Consider the following 20,441-nt stretch of genomic DNA (forward strand, 5'->3'; position numbering starts at 1 on the left):
TAGGATGTCACCGTTAGAGATGAACGAGCTAAAGTCTCAGTTAGAGGATTTGTTGGGAAAGAATTTTATACGACCAAGTGTCTCTCCGTGGGGTGCTCCAGTGTTACTGGTGAAGAAGAAGGATGGGAGTATGCGTCTCTGTGTGGATTACAGGCAGCTGAACAAGGTTACAATAAAGAATAAGTACCCATTGCCGAGAATTGATGATCTCATGGATCAGTTACAAGGAGCTGGAGTTTTCTCCAAGATTGATTTGCGATCCGGTTATCACCAGATAAGGGTGAGGGGTGAGGATATCCCTAAGACCGCTTTCAGGACTCGTTATGGTCATTACGAGTACACTGTAATGTCCTTTGGGTTGACGAACGCTCCTGCGGTATTCATGGATTACATGAATAGAGTTTTCCGTCCGTTTCTGGATAAATTCGTTATTGTCTTCATTGATGACATACTAATTTATTCCAAGACTGAAGAAGAACATGCGGAACACTTGAGGACCGTGTTGCAGATTCTAAAGGAGAAGAAACTCTATGCAAAACTGTCTAAATGTGATTTTTAGAAGAGTGAGGTGAAGTTTTTGGGTCACGTGGTGAGTAAGAAAGGAATATCCGTAGATCCGACTAAGGTGGAGGCTGTGATGGATTGGAAGCAACCAACCACCGTAACAGAGATAAGGAGTTTTCTGGGTTTAGCTGGCTATTACCGAAGGTTTATTAAGGGCTTTTCACAGATAGCCTTGCCAATGACAAAGTTAACCCGCAAAGACACTCCGTTTGTTTGGACTCCTGAATGCGAGGAGAGCTTTCAGACATTGAAGAAAAAGTTGACCACTGCACCTGTGTTAGTGTTACCCAAGCCGAATGAGCCATTTGAGGTGTACTGTGATGCCTCATTAAAGGGTTTAGGGTGCGTGCTGATGCAGCATCATAATGTGGTGGCGTATGCCTCACGACAGTTGAGACCTCATGAAGTTAGTTACCCTACGCACGATTTGGAACTCGCTGCGATTGTGTTTGCCTTGAAGGTGTGGAGGCATTATCTCTATGGGGTTAAGTTCCAAGTTTTCTCTTATCATAAGAGCTTGAAGTATCTCTTTGATCAGAAAGAGCTTAATATGAGGCAGAGAAGGTGGATGGAATTATTGAAGGACTACGACTTTGAGTTGAATTACCATCCGGGAAAGGTGAATGTAGTGGCGGATGCGTTAAGTCAAAAGTCGTTATATGCGGCTTGGATGATGCTCCAAGAGGAGAAGTTGCTCAAGGGATTCGAGAGTCTGAAAATTGGTGCTCAAGAAGTATCCGGAACCTTGTGTTTGAGCCGATTAGAAATCTCAAGTGACTTTAAGTCCGAACTCCTAAAGGCTCATCAAAATGATGAGGCGTTATGAAAGGTGTTACCGGCTATTGAGCAAGGAAAACAGTGGAGAATGTCGGAAGAAAAAGATGGGTTATGGAGATTCAAGGGTAGGATTATTGTGCCGGATGTTGGCACCTTGAGGCATGATATCTTAAAGGAGGCACACAAAAGCAGATTCTCCATTCACCCGGGAAGTACTAAGATGTACCATGATTTAAAGGTGATGTTTTGGTGGCCGGGTATGAAAAATGATGTGGCGGAATATGTTTCAAAGTGCCTAACTTGTCAAAAGGTAAAGATTGAACATCAATGACCTTCCGGGATGTTGCAACCTTTAGAGATTCCACAATGGAAGTGGGAAAGTATTGCAATGGACTTTGTGTCAGGATTGCCAAGGACTAGGGCTGGTTTTGATGCTATCTGAGTGATTGTGGACCGACTGACGAAGTCAGCTCACTTTTTACCCATTCGGATGAATTACACCCTTGAGGAGCTAGCACGGTTATACATAAAGGAGATTGTGAGACTTCATGGTGTACCTGCTACTATAATCTCTGATAGAGATCCTCATTTCACTTCAAGGTTTTGGGGTGCATTTCAGAAAGTTTTTGAAACCCGATTAAGCTTGAGCACGGCTTACCATCCTCAAACAGATGGTCAATCTGAGAGGACAATCCAAACACTAGAGGATATGTTGAGAGCTTGTGTTTTTGACCAACCGGCGAGTTGGGATCGGTATATGCCATTAGTGGAGTTTGCATACAATAATAGTTATCATGCGAGCATCGGAATGGCTCCGTATGAGGCCTTGTATGGGAGGAAATGACAATCTCCGCTATGTTGGTATGAAGCTGGAGAGAAAAGCCTGTTGGGGCCGGAAATGATAGCTGAGACCACTGAACAAGTCAAGAAAATCCGTGATAGGATGCTTACGGCGCAGAGTCGTCAAAAGAGTTATGCCGATCAGAGGCGAAAGCCCATAGAATTTGAGGAATGAGATCATGTTTTCCTTAAGGTTACTCCGACTATAGGAGTAGGTAGGGCGATTAAAACAAAGAAGTTGAATCCTCGATACATTGGTCCATTTCAAATCCTGGAGAGGATTGGACCGGTGGCGTATTGGATGGCTCTACCACCTTATCTTTCGAACCTGCACGACGTGTTTCACGTGTCGCAGCTTCGGAAGTACACTCCTGATGCTAGCCATGTGTTAGAACCTGAGTCGGTTCAGTTAAGGGAAGGCTTAACGCTTCCAGTGGCTCCAGTCAGAATTGATGATACAAGTATTAAACGGTTGCGTGGAAAAGAGGTTTCATTAGTCAAAGTGGCATGGAGTCGAGGCGGTGTTGAGGAACACACTTGGGAACTTGAGTCAGAGATGCGATCGGATTATCCGCATTTATTTTTAGGTAATTGCATTTGAATTTTGTGGGCAAAATTCCCAATTAGGTGGGTAGAATGTAAAACCCGGTTAATTAACGGCTAATTAACCCATAAATAAGAATTTATTCTAGAAAGCCCAAAATGTGATTTTTATGGCTAAATATGATAGAGGAGATTGAGACGAGAATTTTGGTACCAATTTTATGGAATTTGGATCAAGATTGGACCGAACGGGCCAAACCGGGCCAACCGGACCCAAAATGGGCCCTTGGCCCAACATAATTAAACCAAAACCCTAGTTTTCAGCACCCTCTCTCCTCACAACACTCAAAAAACACGCTGAAAAGTAGAGGGATGGGGGAAGAACACTCTCTCAACCTTCTATCTCTCACTTGATCTTCAAACCACCATAACTTTTGATCTAGAGCTCCGATTGTCGCTCCGTTTGTGGCCACGCGTTCACCGTGGAGAGCTCTACAAAACCCATACAATTAATCTTGAGGTAAGCCACGTTTTGCTCTTCTAAATTCCAGCCTTGTTTTCGAGTTTTATGAGCAAAAATATTGAGATTTTGGGCTCTTTGATGTTATAGGACCCAACTCTCTTGAAGGAAAAGGTTAATCTTGTCTCCTTGGACCTTGGGTGTGGTAAGATTCTCAACCCTAGTGTAATTTGTGATTTTATGATGTTTGGGTTTTGAGATGTTGTGTATGGGTGATGAGCGGATATTTTATACGCTTTTTGGGGATAATTTCATGTAGATTTTAGTATGTTTTAATTAGTTTTTAGTTAAATTTTATTAGTTTTTAGGCAAAAATCATATTTCTGGGCTTTACTATGAGTGTGTGTATTTTTCTGTGATTTCAGGTATTTTCTGGTTGAAATTGAGGAAGCTGAGCAAAAATCTGACTTAGGCTGAAAAAGGACTGCTGATGCTGTTGGATCCTGACCTCCCTGCACTCGAAATGGATTTTCTGGAGCTACAGGAGTCCAATTGGCGCGCTCTCAACGGCGTTGGAAAGTAGACATCCAGGGCTTTCCAGCAATATATAATAGTCCATACTTTGCGCGAAGATAGACGACGTAACTTGGCGTTGAACGCCAAGTACAGGCTGCTGTCTGGAGTTAAACGCCAGAAACACGTCATGATCCGGAGTTGAACGCCCAAAACACGTCATAACTTGGAGTTTAACTCCAAGAAAAGCCTCTACTCGTGGATAGCTTTAGTCTCAGCCCCAGCACACACCAAGTGGGCCCCAGAAGTGGATTTCTGCACCAATTATCTTAGTTTACTCATATTCTGTAAACCTAGGTTACTAGTTTACTATTTAAACAACTTTTAGAGAATTATTCTGTACCTCATGACATTTTCAGATCTGAATTACATACTTTTGACGGCATGAGTCTCTAAACTCCATTGTTGGGGGTGAGGAGCTCTGCAGCGTCTCGATGAATTAATACAATTCCTTTATTTTCCATTCAAACACGCTTGTTCTTATCTAAGATGTTCATTCGCGCTTAATCATGGAGAAGGTGATGATCCGTGACACTCATCACCTTCCCCAAACCATGAACGTGTGCCTGACAACCACCTCCGTTCTACATCAGACTGAATGAGTATCTCTTAGATTCATTACGCAGAATCTTTGTGGTATAAGCCGGATTGATGGCGGCATTCATGAGAATCCGGAAAGTCTAAACCTTGTCTGTGGTATTCCAAGTAGGATTCTGGGATTGAATGACTGTGACGAGCTTTAAACTCCTGAAGGCTGGGCGTTAGTGACAGACGCAAAAGAATCAATGGATTCTATTCCAACCTGATTGAGAACCGACAGATGATTAGCCGTGCTGTGACAGAGCATAGGAACGTTTTCACTGAGAGGATGGGAGGTAGCCATTGACAACGGTGACACCCTACATAGAGCTTGCCATGGAAGGGACTTTTCGTGTATTGAAGGATTTTAAGGAAGAATTGAAGTTCGAAGGACAAAGCATCTCCAAAACTCCAACATACTTCTCATTACTGCATAACAAGTAACGCTATTATTCTCTTTTATTTTTATAATCAAATCTAGTAATTTCACTTTTAATCCTATTGGCCTCCTAACTAAGAATAATAAAATAAATATAGCTTGCTTCAAACCAATAGTTTCCGTGGGATCGACCCTTACTCACGTAAGGTATTACTTGGACGACCTAGTGCACTTGCTGGTTAGTTGTGCGAATCATAAATTCGTGCACCAAGTTTTTGGCGCCGTTGCCGGGGACTATTCGAGTTTGAACAACTAAAAGTTTATTTTATTTCTTAGATTAGGAATAATTTATTTTTATTTTTATTGTTATAGAGTCATTAAATTTTGATAGGATAGTTTCTTTTCAAAAATTTCTTTTCAAAATTTATTATTTTTCTTTTAATTAATTGCTAATTTTCGTGAGTTTAGTGTCTTGTTCTAAGTTTGGTGTCAATTGCATATTTCATATTTTTCTTTAAAATTTTCGACTTGTGTTCTTTGTTTTTCATTGATCTTCAAGTTGTTCTTGCTTATTTTTCTTGTTTAATCTTGAGTTTTTCTTGCTTTGTATCTTTTCTTGTTTCACTTGTGTTCTTTTTAAAGCATTAATTGGAATATTTAGAACAAGTGTTATATTTATTCCCAATTGGCTAGAGTATTGGTTTATATTCTTGATAATTGGGTATACGCTTTGGAACCTTTTTCAAAAATAATTTTTCTTGATTTAATCTTGTGCCAAACTTTAAGTTTGGTGTTTTCTTGTTAAACTTTCATAATTTTCGAAAATTTCATTTAAGCTTTCTAAAATTTTAAGTTTGGTGTTCTTTATTGTGTTCTTGGTGTTCTTATGAATCTTCAAGGTGTTCTTGAGTTTTTCTTGTGTCTTGATCTTAAAATTTTTAAGTTTGGTGTTCCTTGGTGTTTTCCCTCCAAAAATTTTTGAAAATAAGGAGCATTGGATCTAAAAATTTTAAGTCTTGAGTCTTTTGTGTGTTTTTCTCTTTCATTATAAAATTCAAAATTCAAAAAAAAAAAATTTATTTTCTAACTAATTTTAAAACTACATTTTCGAAATTTTTAATATAAAATTCAAATTTCAATTTAAAATTTTTCGAAAAATTTTCACAAAATATTTTTAAAATATTTTTTTTATATATTCCATTTTTATTTATTCCACTATTATAAAATAAATAATATCAACATACATATCATCCCTCTTGTATTCCATTATGGAAGTAAGTATGAATGAACAAGACAAGAGGACTCTGGGGTCATATGCTAACCCCACTACTGCTTCATATGGGAGTAGTATCTGTATACCCTCCATTGGAGTTAGTAGCTTTGAGCTGAATCCTCAGCTCATTATCATGGTGCAGCAAAACTGCCAGTATTCTGGTCTTCCACATGAAGAACCTACAGAGTTTCTGGCACAATTTCTGCAAATTGCTGATACAGTACATGATAAGGAAGTAGATTAGGATGTCTACAGATTATTACTGTTTCCATTTGCTGTAAAAGATCAAGCTAAGAGGTGGTTAAATAACCAGCCTAAGAACAGCATAAAAACATGGAAACAGCTGTCAGAAAAATTCCTGAATCACTATTTCCCTCCCAAACGGATGACACAGCTAAGGCTAAACATCCAAGGCTTCAAACAAGGAGATAATGAATCCCTTTATGATGCCTGGGAGAGATACAGAGAGATGCTAAGAAAATGCCCCTCTGAAATGTTTTCAGAATGGGTGCAGTTAGACATCTTCTACTATGGGCTTACAGAAAAAGCTCAGATTTCTCTAGACCACTCAGCTGGTGGATCTATACACATGAGAAAAACAATTGAAGAAGCTCAAGAGCTTATTGATACAGTTGCCAGAAATCAGCATCTATACCTAAGCAGTGAATCTTCTATGAAAGAAGAAGCTAAAACAGTAACTGCTAAACTCAGTCCGGTGGATCAGGCTAATGAATTCAACCAGCAATTAGACTTTCTAACCAAGCAGCTAGCCGAATTCAAGGAAATATTACAGGAAACAAGAATGGCAAACAGAAATATAGAAGTGCAATTAAAGCAGACAGAAAAGCAACTGTCAAAACAAATAGCAGAAGAATGCCAAGCAGTTCAATTAAGAAGTGGGAAAACATTAAATACCTCACTTCAAAGCAGCAGGAAGCCAGGAAATGAACAGATGTCTACTCAAAATCCTTCTGAGGACAATCAGAGCCCAGAGAGGAATAATGCTGGCGCTGAACGCCCAGACCATGCTCATTCCTGGTGTTCAACGCCAGAAACAAGCATGAATCCGGCGTTGAACGCCCAAAGGGAACATGGTTCTGGCGTTCAGACGCCAGTGACAAATGAGGAGTTGGCGTTTAACGCCACTCCAGCTTCCACCCCTGGCATTCAAATGCCAGTAGGGAATCAGTCACATACAAGTGCTGATAACAACCCTTCTAAGAAGGCTCCCCAACCCACTTCTGTAGGTAATAAACCTGCAGCAACTAAGGTTGAGGAATACAAAGCCAAAATGCCTTATCCTCAAAAACTCCGCCAAGCGGAACAAGATAAGCAATTTGCCCGCTTTGCAGACTATCTCAGGACTCTTGAAATAAAGATTCCGTTTGCAGAAGCACTTGAGCAAATACCCTCTTATGCTAAGTTCATGAAAGAGATCTTAAGTCATAAGAAGGATTGGAGGGAAACTGAAAAAGTTTACCTCACTGAAGAATGCAGTGCAGTCATTCTGAAAAGCTTGCCTGAGAAGCTTAAAGATCCTGGGAGCTTTATGATACCATGCACATTAGAGGGCACTTGCACCAAGCAAGCTTTATGTGATCTTGGGGAAAGTATCAATCTAATACCTGCATCTACTATCAGAAAGCTTGGTTTAACTGAAGAAATCAAACCAACCAGGATATGTCTTCAACTTGCTGATGGCTCCATTAAATACCCATCAGGCGTGATTGAGGACATGATTGTCAAGGTTGGGCCATTTGCCTTTCCTACTGACTTTGTGGTGCTGGAAATGGAGGAGCACAAGAGTGCAACTCTCATTCTAGGAAGACCTTTCCTAGCAACTGGCCGAACCCTCATTGATGTCCAAAAAGGAGAAGTAACCTTGAGAGTCAATGAGGAGGAGTTCAAATTGAATGTTGTCAAAGCCATGCAACATCCAGACACCCCAAATGACTGCATGAGTGTTGATATTATTGACTCTCTGGTAAGAGAGGTCAATATGGCTGAGAGTCCCGAATCAGAGCTAGAGGACATCTTTAAAGACGTCCAGCCTGATCTGGAGGAGTCAGAGAAAATAGTAGAACCTCTGAAAATTCCTCAGGAAGAGGAGAAACCTCCTAAACCCGAGCTCAAACCATTACCACCTTCCCTAAAATATGCATTCTTGGGAGAAGGTGATACCTTTCCTGTAATCATAAGCTCTACCTTAGAGCCACAGGAAGAGGAAGCACTAATTCAAGTGCTAAGGACACACAAGACAGCTCTTGGGTGGTCCATCAGTGATCTTAAGGGCATTAGCCCAGCTAGATGCATGCACAAGATCTTACTGGAGGGTGACGCCAAACCAGTGGTTCAACCACAAAGGCGGCTGAACCCAGCCATGAAGGAAGTGGTGCAGAAAGAGGTCACTAAATTACTAGAGGCTGGGATTATTTATCCTATTTCTGACAGCCCCTGGGTGAGCCCTGTCCAAGTCGTCCCTAAGAAAGGTGGCATGACAGTGGTTCATAATGAAAAAAATGAACTGGTTCCTACAAGAATAGTTACAGGGTGGCGTATGTGTATTGATTATAGAAGGCTCAATACAGCCACCCGAAAGGATCATTTTCCTTTACCATTCATAGACCAGATGCTAGAAAGACTAGCAGGTCATGAATACTACTGCTTCCTGGATGGATATTCAGGTTATAATCAAATTGCAGTAGATCCCCAGGATCAAGAGAAGACGGCATTCACATGTCCATCTGGAGTATTTGCATACAGAAGGATGCCATTTGGCTTGTGCAATGCACCTGCAACCTTTCAAAGGTGCATGCTCTCCATCTTCTCTGATATGGTGGAGAAGTTTCTGGAAGTCTTCATGGATGACTTTTCAGTATTTGGAGACTCATTCAGCTCCTGCCTTAACCATTTAGCACTTGTTCTGAAAAGATGCCAAGAGACTAACCTGGTTTTAAACTGGGAAAAATGTCACTTTATGGTGACTGAAGGAATTGTCCTTGGGCACAAAATTTCGAACAAGGGAATAGAGGTGGATCAAGCTAAGGTAGAAGTAATTGAAAAATTATCACCACCTACCAATGTTAAGGCAATCAGAAGTTTTCTGGGGCATGCAGGATTCTATAGGAGGTTTATAAAGGATTTTTCAAAAATCGCCAAACCTCTGAGCAACCTGCTAGCTGCTGACACGCCATTTATCTTTGATAAAGAGTGTTTGCAGGCATTTGAGACTCTGAAAGCTAAATTGGTTACAGCACCAATCATCTCTGCACCAGACTGGACATTACCATTTGAATTGATGTGTGATGCCAGTGACCATGCCATTGGTGCAGTGTTAGGACAAAGGCATGACAAGCTTCTGCACGTCATTTACTATGCTAGCCGTGTTCTAAATGATGCACAGAAGAATTACACAACCACAGAAAAAGAGCTACTTGCAGTGGTTTACGCCATTGATAAATTCAGATCCTATTTAGTAGGATCTAAAGTAATTGTGTACACTGACCATGCTGCTCTTAAATATCTACTCACAAAGCAAGATTCAAAACCCAGACTCATCAGATGGGTGTTGCTTCTGCAAGAGTTTGATATAGAAATAAGAGACAGAAAAGGGACAGAGAATCAAGTAGCAGATCACCTGTCCCGAATAGAACCAGTGGAAGGGGCGTCCCTCTCTCTCACTGAGATCTCTGAAACCTTTCCGGATGAGCAACTGTTTGCCGTCCAGGAAGTGCCATGGTTTGCAGACATCGCAAACTACAAGGCAGTGAGATTCATACCCAAAGAGTATAGTAGGGTGCAATCAAAGAAATTAATCACAGATGCAAAGTACTATCTTTGGGATGAACCATATCTCTTCAAGAGATGTGCAGACGGAGTAATCCGTAGATGTGTGCCTAAAGAAGAAGCGCAAAAGATTTTATGGCACTGCCATGGATCACAGTATGGAGGACATTTTGGAAGTGAGCGAACAGCCACAAGAGTCCTCCAAAGTGGCTTCTACTGGCCCACTCTCTATAAAGATTCCCGAGCATTTGTGCTTAATTGTGACAGTTGCCAAAGATCAGGCAACCTACCTCACAGTTATGCAATGCCTCAACAGGGAATCTTGGAGATTGAGCTGTTTGATGTATGGGGTATTGACTTCATGGGACCTTTCCCACCATCATACTCAAACACCTATATTCTGGTGGCAGTGGATTATGTCTCTAAGTGGGTGGAGGCTATTGCAACACCCACCAATGACACTAAAACAGTGTTAAAATTCCTCCAGAAACACATCTTCAGCAGATTTGGTATCCCTAGAGTGTTAATCAGTGATGGGGGCACTCATTTCTGCAATAAATAGCTTTACTCTGCTCTGGTGCGTTATGGAGTTAGCCACAGGGTAGCTACTCCATATCACCCACAAACTAATGGGCAAGCTGAAGTCTCAAATAGAGAACTCAAAAGAATCCTGGAACGGACTGTAATTAACCGTAGAAGGGATTGGGCAAGAAGCTTGGATGATGCCCTATGGGCATACAGAACAGCATTCAAGACCCCTATAGGGACCTCTCCATACCAGCTTGTGTATGGAAAGGCATGTCACTTGCCAGTGGAACTGGAACACAAGGCCTATTGGGCAACCAGATTCCTAAACCTTGATGCCAAATTAGCTGGAGAAAAACGATTGCTTCAGTTAAATGAGCTAGAGGAATTTAGACTCAATGCTTTCGAAAATGCAAAAATTTACAAAGAGAAAGCAAAAAGATGGCATGATAAGAAATTGTCATCCAGAGTCTTTGAGCCAGGGCAGAAAGTTCTGCTATTTAATTCCAGGCTCAAAATATTCTCCGGGAAATTAAAATCCCGGTGGAGAGGTCCATATGTGATTACAAGCGTATCACCATATGGATACGTAGAGCTTCAGGATAATGAATCCAACAAAAAGTTCATTGTTAATGGACAGAGAATTAAACATTATCTTGAAAGTAACTTCGAGCAAGAATGCTTGAAACTGAGACTTGATTAGAACTCAGTGGTAGTCCAGCTAAAGACAATAAAGAAGCGCTTGCTGGGAGGCAACCCAGCCATTTACAAAGTTTATTTACTAATTAAATAAATTTTCTTTTTTTACAGGTATGTGTCCAAGTATCTTCAAAGGGTAAAAATAGCAATTGATTGAATTTACAGAGTTACAAGAAAATTTGGAAGCTCATTGGCGTGAAAAAGCCAGTAAGAAAGATTTTGGGCGTTGAACGCCCAAAAGAAGCACCCACTGGGCGTTCAACGCCAGTAAGGGTAGCCATCTGGGCGTTAAACACCAGAAAGGAGCATCTTCTGGGCGTTGAACGCCAGAAAGAAGCACCTTCTGGGCGTTTAACGCCAGAGTGTTAGCATCCTGGGCATTCAGAAAAATGCCCAGTGACAAAGGACTTCCTGGCGTTCAACGCCAGAAAGAAGCATCAGCTGGGCGTTGAACGCCCAGGAGAAGCAGCATTTGGGCGTTAAACGCCCAAAACATGCATCGTTTGGGCGTTTAACGCCAGGATGGTGGGGAGGAGGTAAAATTCGTTTTTCTTTACAATTTTTCTAAATTTTTATGTTTCAATTCATGATTTCTTGCATAAACATGTTTCAAAATGTCATTCTTCAAAATCAAATTAGTTTTCTAAGAACCCTAATTTCTAAAATCCCTTTTTCAAAAATATCAAATGTATCTTAATTCATAAACACAAATCTTTTTCCAATCCAATTCTTTTTCAAATATTTTTAATTTCTTCTCATATCTTTTTCTACTCCTCTCCTTTCCTTTCTTTTGCTTGAGGACAAGCAAACCTCTAAGTTTGGTGTGATTTGCGATGATCACTGAGTTAAAACTCATTAAGATCATGGCACCTAAGAGAACAGGAAGAGCAAGGATGTGAGCTTAAGGGAGCTGAAGTGTCAGAAATTAATTCTTGAAGGCACCCCACAGACTAGAGGAACATCCACTTCCCAAAATACAGGTTGTTAAGTTCTAATTCTAGCTTCCCAAAATTAATTCCAAGTAGGATTCTGGGATTGAATGACTGTGACGAGCTTTAAACTCCTGAAGGCTGGGCGTTAGTGACAGACGCAAAAGAATCAATGGATTCTATTCCAACCTGATTGAGAACCGACAGATGATTAGCCGTGCTGTGACAGAGCATAGGAACGTTTTCACTGAGATGATGGGAGGTAGCCATTGACAACGGTGACACCCTACATAGAGCTTGCCATGGAAGGGACTTTTCGTGTATTGAAGGATTTTAAGGAAGAATTGAAGTTCGAAGGACAAAGCATCTCCAAAACTCCAACATACTTCTCATTACTGCATAACAAGTAACGATATTATTCTCTTTTATTTTTATAATCAAATCTAGTAATTTCACTTTTAATCCTATTGGCCTCCTGACTAAGAATAATAAAATAAATATAGCTTGCTTCAAACCAATAGTCTCCGTGGGATCGACCCTTACTCACGTAAGGTATTACTTGGACGACCCAGTGCACTTGCTGGTTAGTTGTGCGAATCATAAATTCGTGCAGCAATGGGTATGATGATTGTGGCTTAGGTTGTGTATATGTGAATATTGGAGCTTGATTGGTGACCTTGAAAAGCTTGGAAAGGGTTTGGTGGTGAAAAATCTGTTCTTGGAGGTTTTGAGGCCTTGAGAGCTTGTGGATAAGTGGTTTGGAAGTGCTCCGGTTGAGCTTGGGAAATCGGCTAAGGTATGGTTTCGGTTTCCCGTATCTAATATGTAATGTGGTAGGAAATACTTAGGCTAGAGGCCCTAAGATAGGCATTGAATGGTTAATGTTGTTGAATGGTTGATATATATGATGTGGTCATATATGTGATGATTATTATTGATGCCTTGGTGGTATGATGTATGAGAAATATGCATGTTGTGATATATGCTTGATAATTGGTTATGGTTGAATTGTGGGTTGAACCATGTTGATGGTGAGTATGATATTGATTATGTACAATGATGATTTATTGGAATTGGTGTTGTTGAAAATTGGCATGAGGAAGAGTATATGATATGTCAATGTATTTGAGTTTGAGCCAGTTGGGTGAAGTGGGTTAAAATGATGAGATAGTGATTTTGGTAAATTATGGTAATGTGTCAATGTGTGAGTTGAGGAAGCTTGAGGCTGAATTTGATATATTTTGATTGATTTCAAAGAAAAGGGATGAAATTGGCATGTTTTGATTGATTTTGAAAAGAGTTGAAAATGGCTTGTTTTGAAAATGGCACTTGGTGGTTTTGTATGAAAATATGGTTTTTGGGCATACTTTGGCGGAACATAACTTGGACTACGGATCTCTGTTTTGTACCAAATATGTTTAGAAATAAAATTGGATCCGGGAAGTCCATGCCGTTCGAAGAACAGATGAAAAATGATTTAAAATGAGGAAGTTATGTCCATTGGAAGATAGGGGTTTGAATCTGTGAATTCTGCAGCTTTTAACTTAGAAAATTCTTAGCAGAATAACCCCTTGCGCGTAGGCGCACTTGGCGCGTACGTGCCGATCTTCCAGAAAATGCCATCCACGCGTGCGCGTGATGTGCGCGGGCGCGCCGATTGTGCTGCACCCAATGCCCAGCCATTTTCCAGAGAGTTATGCCAGAACTGTGTCGGTGTTGTGCCTGGGGCACGAGAACACCCACGCGTACGCATGGTTGACGCGTGCGCGTCGATTGGCAAATTTTTAATCCACGCGTTAGCGTGCATGACGCTTACGCATCGATGAGTTTTCGAGGCCATCCACGCGTGCGTGTGGAGTGCGCGTACGCGTGGCCTTGTTTTTCATCCCAAAGTTGATTATTGAGTTTTAAAAGCCAAATCTCATACTTCTAAGCCTCCGATCTCACCATTTATGTCTTAAATCATTATGATATGCCTAGCTATTGAAAAAGGGCTAGTGAATGAGGTAACTTGCGGGTGAAGCAAGGAAAATATGAATGATCAATGAGGATCAAAGATGATTATGTGAGATGCGGAGGATGGTGTGGAAGTGCTTGTTATGCCATGGGCCGAAAGGCTGTAATTATTAATGACACGGCTGGTTATGGATTTAACCGTGAGTCGGGTGGCTGGTTATGGATTTAACCGTGAGCCGGAATGGCTGTGTATGATATGAATATTGGCTGGTTCTAGACTGAACCGTGAGCCAGTTGGCTGATATGGATGTTGATCCATGGATGAGAATTCATGCATGTATATGCTGAATCATTGATAATTCAGATTTGCACTTCCACTATCTGAGATACGAGTTTTCCTGGGTAGTAGCAGTGGCTAGCCACCACGTGCTCCAGGTTGAGACTTGATACTCTGTTGACCCTATGTCGTAAGTGTGGCCGGGCACTGTGAAAGACCCGGATGAGCTCGCCCCCGTAAATATTCACCAGTGAAGGTGATGGATATAGATCATGATTATGATCAAGTTTATGATGAGTATAACTCGAGTTGGGGATGCGTGACAGAGGGACAGTCCAAGGGTTAGCTACCAGGACTTGTCGGGTTGGCTCTATAACCGACAGATGATATCATCAGCCACTAGGGACAGGCATTCATCATATGCATACTATGTGAATTGTTTGAGATTGCCTACTTGACTGCATATTATTTGCTAATTGTCTAAATGCCTTAATTGTTCCTATTTGTATATTTCTTGTTTGATATAACTGTGTTTGCTACATTATACTCCTGCTGGTGGTTGGGAGGTTTGAAGGAATCGGAAAGGAAAGTATTAGTTAGACTGAAGAATCTTTAGTCAGATGCCCTTATATGGTTTAGCTTGTTTATAAGCTTTTAAATTATCTGGAGGAAGTACTAGGATTGCCTTCGGCTTTCCTCTATTATTATGTATTATATATGTGGAAGCTGTTACCATGCTGGGGACCTCTGGTTCTCACCCATGCAGATTTTGTGGTTTTCAGATGCAGGACGTGAGGTTTCTCGCTGAGGCATGCTGGAGACTTCTAGATTTTGCGAAGATCCTTTGTTCTCGGGACTCTGTTTTAGTTTATATGTTTTGCTTCGATGCTTTTATCTCCATTAAATAATACAAACTGTGATTCTCCTCTTATGGGAGATTTTGGAGAATAGGTTTTATGTATTTGTGTCCCTTTGGGGTTTTCCTTATTTTATCATATGTATATATTGCTATGCTCGGACCGGTTATCTTCGCAGCCGGATTTTGAGTCTTGATATTCCTGTTTTTGACACTCCTTTGTATATATATAGTCCCGCGTTGGCTTATCTTTGTTCGTTACGTTATCGCCCGGAGTGTTGTGCTTTTGAGTTGCGATTTTTTTGTTTACTCCTTTTTCTACAAAGGCTCCTAGTTATAATCAATCATTCATACTACTATACGTACTATTTTTTATTTTAGAGGTCGTAATACCTTGCCATCTCTGAATTATGACTTAAGCATAAGTCTCTGTATGGTAGGGTGTTACACTAGGACTTCAACCGGGATTACAATATGGGCTGACCAACGTATTAACAGTTCTCACTGCTACTTCAAAGTTGTAACTATAAAATTTTGAGGCTTATCAAGAAGACTTGTAATAAAAATCCAGTTAAAAATAATTTCTTTACAAGTGGTATCAGAGCCTGCCCCTATATATATATATATATATATATATATATATATATATATATATATATATACACCTTTAAACAAAAGTAATTAATTACAATAATATCTTACGATCGTAATTTAAAAATTGTTACAATTTCAATATCAGAAAAGCTTTGCATCCATGTAACTTTTACATGGTTGTTAACCAAATAATTCTTCCACACGCGCGTCTCCCACCCTTCACTCGTTTATCAGACACGCGCTACATATAACGTGCTGCAACCTAAAGCTTTGCTCAATGTAAACCTTCTGGTACAACGTAAACTTTCTCCTCCTCCTCCTTCTTTTTCTTCTTCTTCTTGTTCTCTGCTCGCGTTCTTCCTTATTGATCTGCATTGCCTTTGTCGCTCTCCTCTGGTCGCATTCATCTTCTTGTTTTCTTATTTCGATCTGGTTACGTTGCATTTATCTTCTTCCTATTCTTCTTCATTTTCTTCTTCGATCTGCACTTCAGAATTGAAATAATAAATGACTCAACTTCAAATCAAGAGATCGATTTGGATTACTCTTCTGAAACGAATCATACTGACAAAGTTTGGATTATTCAATTTTGAATCAAATTGAATGGAATGTAATTGCTAATTTGAATTGAATTAAATGGACAGAGGTGTATGGAATTGAATTGATAATATGTAAATTGTAGGCATAGTTATTTGAATTTGATTTTATATAATGGATTGTCTTTCATTTACTGAGTATTATACAATTTTTCACCATGAGTACTGTGTTCGGTTCACCATGAGTACTGTGTTCGGTTCATCATGAGTACGGTGTTCGGTTCATTCTGTAGAAAGCTATTTGAAGTTGATTTTATATAATGGATTATGTTTCGTTCACTCAGTATTATACAATTGTATTGTGTTCGATTCACCATGAGTACTGTGTTCGGTTCACCATGAGTACTGTGTTCGATTCATCCTACACTATTCAAAACTCTTCTTCCTCACCTTCTACTGCTTTTTCACCAGAGAGAGAAGGAGGAAAAGACAAAAAAATACAGTAGCAACAACAACAAGAGAATGACGATAGGGTTTCAGGGTTTAGGATTTTAGGGTTTAGAGTTTATGGGTTTAAGGTTTAATGTACAGGGGTTCAGTGTATTTCAAACTTTCAGTTCGCCTCGTGTATTAATTTCAGTTCATCGTATTCATGGTTGAGGGTTTAGGGTTTAGGGGTCTAGGGGTTATGGTTCAGAGTTCAGGGTTTTAGGGGTTTAGGGTTTATGATAGGGTTCAGGGTTTATAGTTTAGGATTTAGGATTTAGGGTTTAGGGTTTAGGGTTTAGCATTCAGGGTTCGTTCACTCAGTACTATACAATTGTATTGTGTTCGATTTACCATGAGTACTATGTTCGGTTCACCATGAGTAATGTGTTCGATTCACAATGAGTATTGTGTTCGGTTCATTTTGCACTATTCAAAACACTTCTTCCTCACTTTCTACTGCTTCTTCATCAGAAAGAGAAGGAGGAAAAGACAAAAAATACAGCAGCAACAATAATAAAAGAATGACGATAAGGAGAAAATACGTGAAGAAGAAGGAACGCGAAAAAAGGAGGAGAAGGAGGGGATGGAGGAACGCGGCAAAGAAGAAGACACTCCATGCATAAACGAGCGTGAAAAGAAGAAGAAGAAGAAGAAGAAGAAGAAGCGTGGGGGAGAAGAAGCGTTAGACAAGAGTGATTTCGTGTGTGTTGAGCGCGTGTATTTCATGTTTCATTTAATGGTATTGTGGTTTTTTGGTGTTGGGCCAACTTGGTTACATAGTTTACATGGATATGTAACATACCCGTTTCAGTATTACAATTATAATTGTAACGCAATAAAATTGTAATATATTAAATAAAAATAATCATTATCTATAATTGTATAAATTATATAAATCAAATGAATCATTAAGTTAGAATTGTTTATAATCTAAAGTCCTTATTTAATACACTACGGGTTAACACTAATAATATTTTTAAAAAAGGATATATTAATAAAAATAGATATAATATGATTATAATATAATATAAATAAAAAAATATATAAATAAATGTTAAACTAATATGCTTACGGATGTTTTTATTAAATTTTGTAAATTAAAAAATAATTATGTATTTGATTACTACTTGATGATTATGTAAATAATTGAATAATTAAGTTACAAATTAATTTTATAATATGCATCTTATTTTTTCTTCATTTCTGAATGAATGCGAAAACTAAAAAGAATCAATAGTAATGCGTTAAAAAAAAGATTTGGCATAACAATAGATTATTATTACCAAAAGAAATATTCATATTGAATGATTAAAATTTTACATATTGCAAATCATGAAGATCAATCATAATATATTAGCCACTTCTTTTTGTCTTTGACTATGATATAAGTCCTCTTTTTTTGGTCAAGAGTTCAATAATATTTAACTGAAAAAAATTACACTAAAAATATTAAATTAAAGACAAATAAGTGAATAATATAAGAAAGTATAGCTTTGTACGTATATAAAATAAAGAGAATTTACTAATTGATTTTATGTTAAACGATAAAGTTAACAGAATATATTAATAAAAGGATATATGTTTAAAAAAAGTCACAATACAATTTTAAATATTTTCATAAATAAACTTTTAAAATTTTTGCTGTCGATAAAATGATACTATTATATAATTTCTTGCCAAAATTTAAAATTAAAAAAAAAATAATTTTGTGTGGGCTAATATAAATTACATACGTACCAAATAAGTGGGATCATCCATTTGTTTGTTTCAATATATCAGTATGGAAAAAAAATTGAAATGATTATCAGAAATTTTACGATCGTTGACCATATTTATTATACGTGACTCTTTCTTAAAAGATGTTCTGCACTATTTATAAACTTAAAATACAAACAAAAAATATTTATAAACGGAACTTAGTATTATTTGAAAAAATTAAAAAAAAATCAACTATTTTTATGTAAGTTATCTTATTCTTGCTAAACTTAGATGGAATTTTTTATAACCTTATAATTTTTATTTTTATTTTTCATAATTTATTATAGATAAAACTATTGATAGGATTATAGATTTGAAAAAAATTAAATAGAATAAAAATTATATCTAAATTATGAAATTCCTAAATAATAAACATGAGAAAAAATTTACTGTTACTCATTATATATACTAATAATATGTCAATATTTTTAAAAATATATCAATATACAAATAATACTAATAGTTGAAAAATAATTATAGAGACTTGCTACAATTATAATAAATTAGTTTGTTACTCTAAATAAATAAAATAAATAACATATTTGAAAACTGAAGAAAAAATAATTAACAAAAAATGTGAAAAGTATTTTCCAATGTAAAAATAAAAAATTAATACTCTACAATTGATTATTTCTATTTAGAGTACGATAATTTTGGTTGAAATGTTCTTATGTTTTTTTGTAATTTTTTTGTCATTTTTTCACTATAATATTAGACTAAAAAAACTCGTGCGTAGGACAGTTAAGTTTGGAATATAATAATAAATATATCACATGATAGGAAAATAATAAATTAAAAAAATATATATTTATATATATCATTATAAAACATTATTGCTATATAGGGAGTAGACACAAAAAGATATAATATCATAATGAAATATCATACTATAAATTTTAACGACCTATATTTTTAAAAATCTAAATATAAATAAGTTATAATTTATTTTATAAATTGAAATTCCATATTTTTAGAAATGATTTTATTATAAGTAATTAAATTAATTTTATAACTTTTTTTGGGTTTAATTAAATTTAGATTCTTATATATATATATTTTTTATGATAAAATATTTTACATAATAAAAACTATAATTCTAGTAATTTATAAGTAATGAAAATTATATATATATATTAATTTGAGTAATTGATATTTTTAATTTAAAAATAAAATTTAGTTAATAATATTATTATCAAGCTCGATATTTGTCGATATGAGTAAATATTTATACTCTTCGGTGAATTTAACTTTAGTAATGTTTCACCGTATATCTTTTATTATTATGTTATTAATGTCATTTATATTAGTAACTCATATATATTATTACTTGTATTTTAATATATCCAATTTTCATAATTATCCATTTAGGATATTTATAACTTGAATTGCTGACTCAGCAGCTTATTAATGCAACACATGTCCCATAAAAGACACCACATTACCATTAGATTATATTCGCTTCTTCATTCAGCCGAAGCTTAGAAAAAAAAAGAGAGAAAGTGAAAAACTTCCATGGAACCTGAAAGTTTTTGAGTTTGATTTTCTTGAGATTTGTAACTCCGATAAAAAATTTAATCCGATAAAAGTGTTCGTATTTTTTTCTTTACACGTTGGCATCATTTTTGTTCGACAAAAGTTGACAGTGACGTAGCTCTCCTTTTCTTTGAGTTTGGCAAATTGGAGTTCTAGAAGGCACACACAATTTCTGGTGTTTCCCTCTTTGCAGCTCAGTCAAAAAGTTTCTCCAAAATTTCCGTTGTTTTGATTTCACACAGAGTTAGGGTTTGGTAATTTTATAATAATTAAATGTGAATTTGATAAGTGAATGTTGTTTTGATTAATTATTGTTTGAGTTTGAATGAATTTGTGTTAAATTATTGTTGTTTGCCTGAGATTTTGATTTGGTTATGTATGAGTAGCCAGCTGGGGTATTTTTATTATTTTGGGAGTCAAAATAGATTTTCAAAAGCTTTAAGAGTTATATTAGCTAATTTTAAATTATTAAAGAGATGATTATTTTTGGAGTTTTATCGAAAAAAAGTATTATG

This window comes from Arachis stenosperma, chromosome 4, assembly GCF_014773155.1.
Source record: "Arachis stenosperma cultivar V10309 chromosome 4, arast.V10309.gnm1.PFL2, whole genome shotgun sequence".
NCBI lineage: Eukaryota > Viridiplantae > Streptophyta > Magnoliopsida > Fabales > Fabaceae > Arachis > Arachis stenosperma.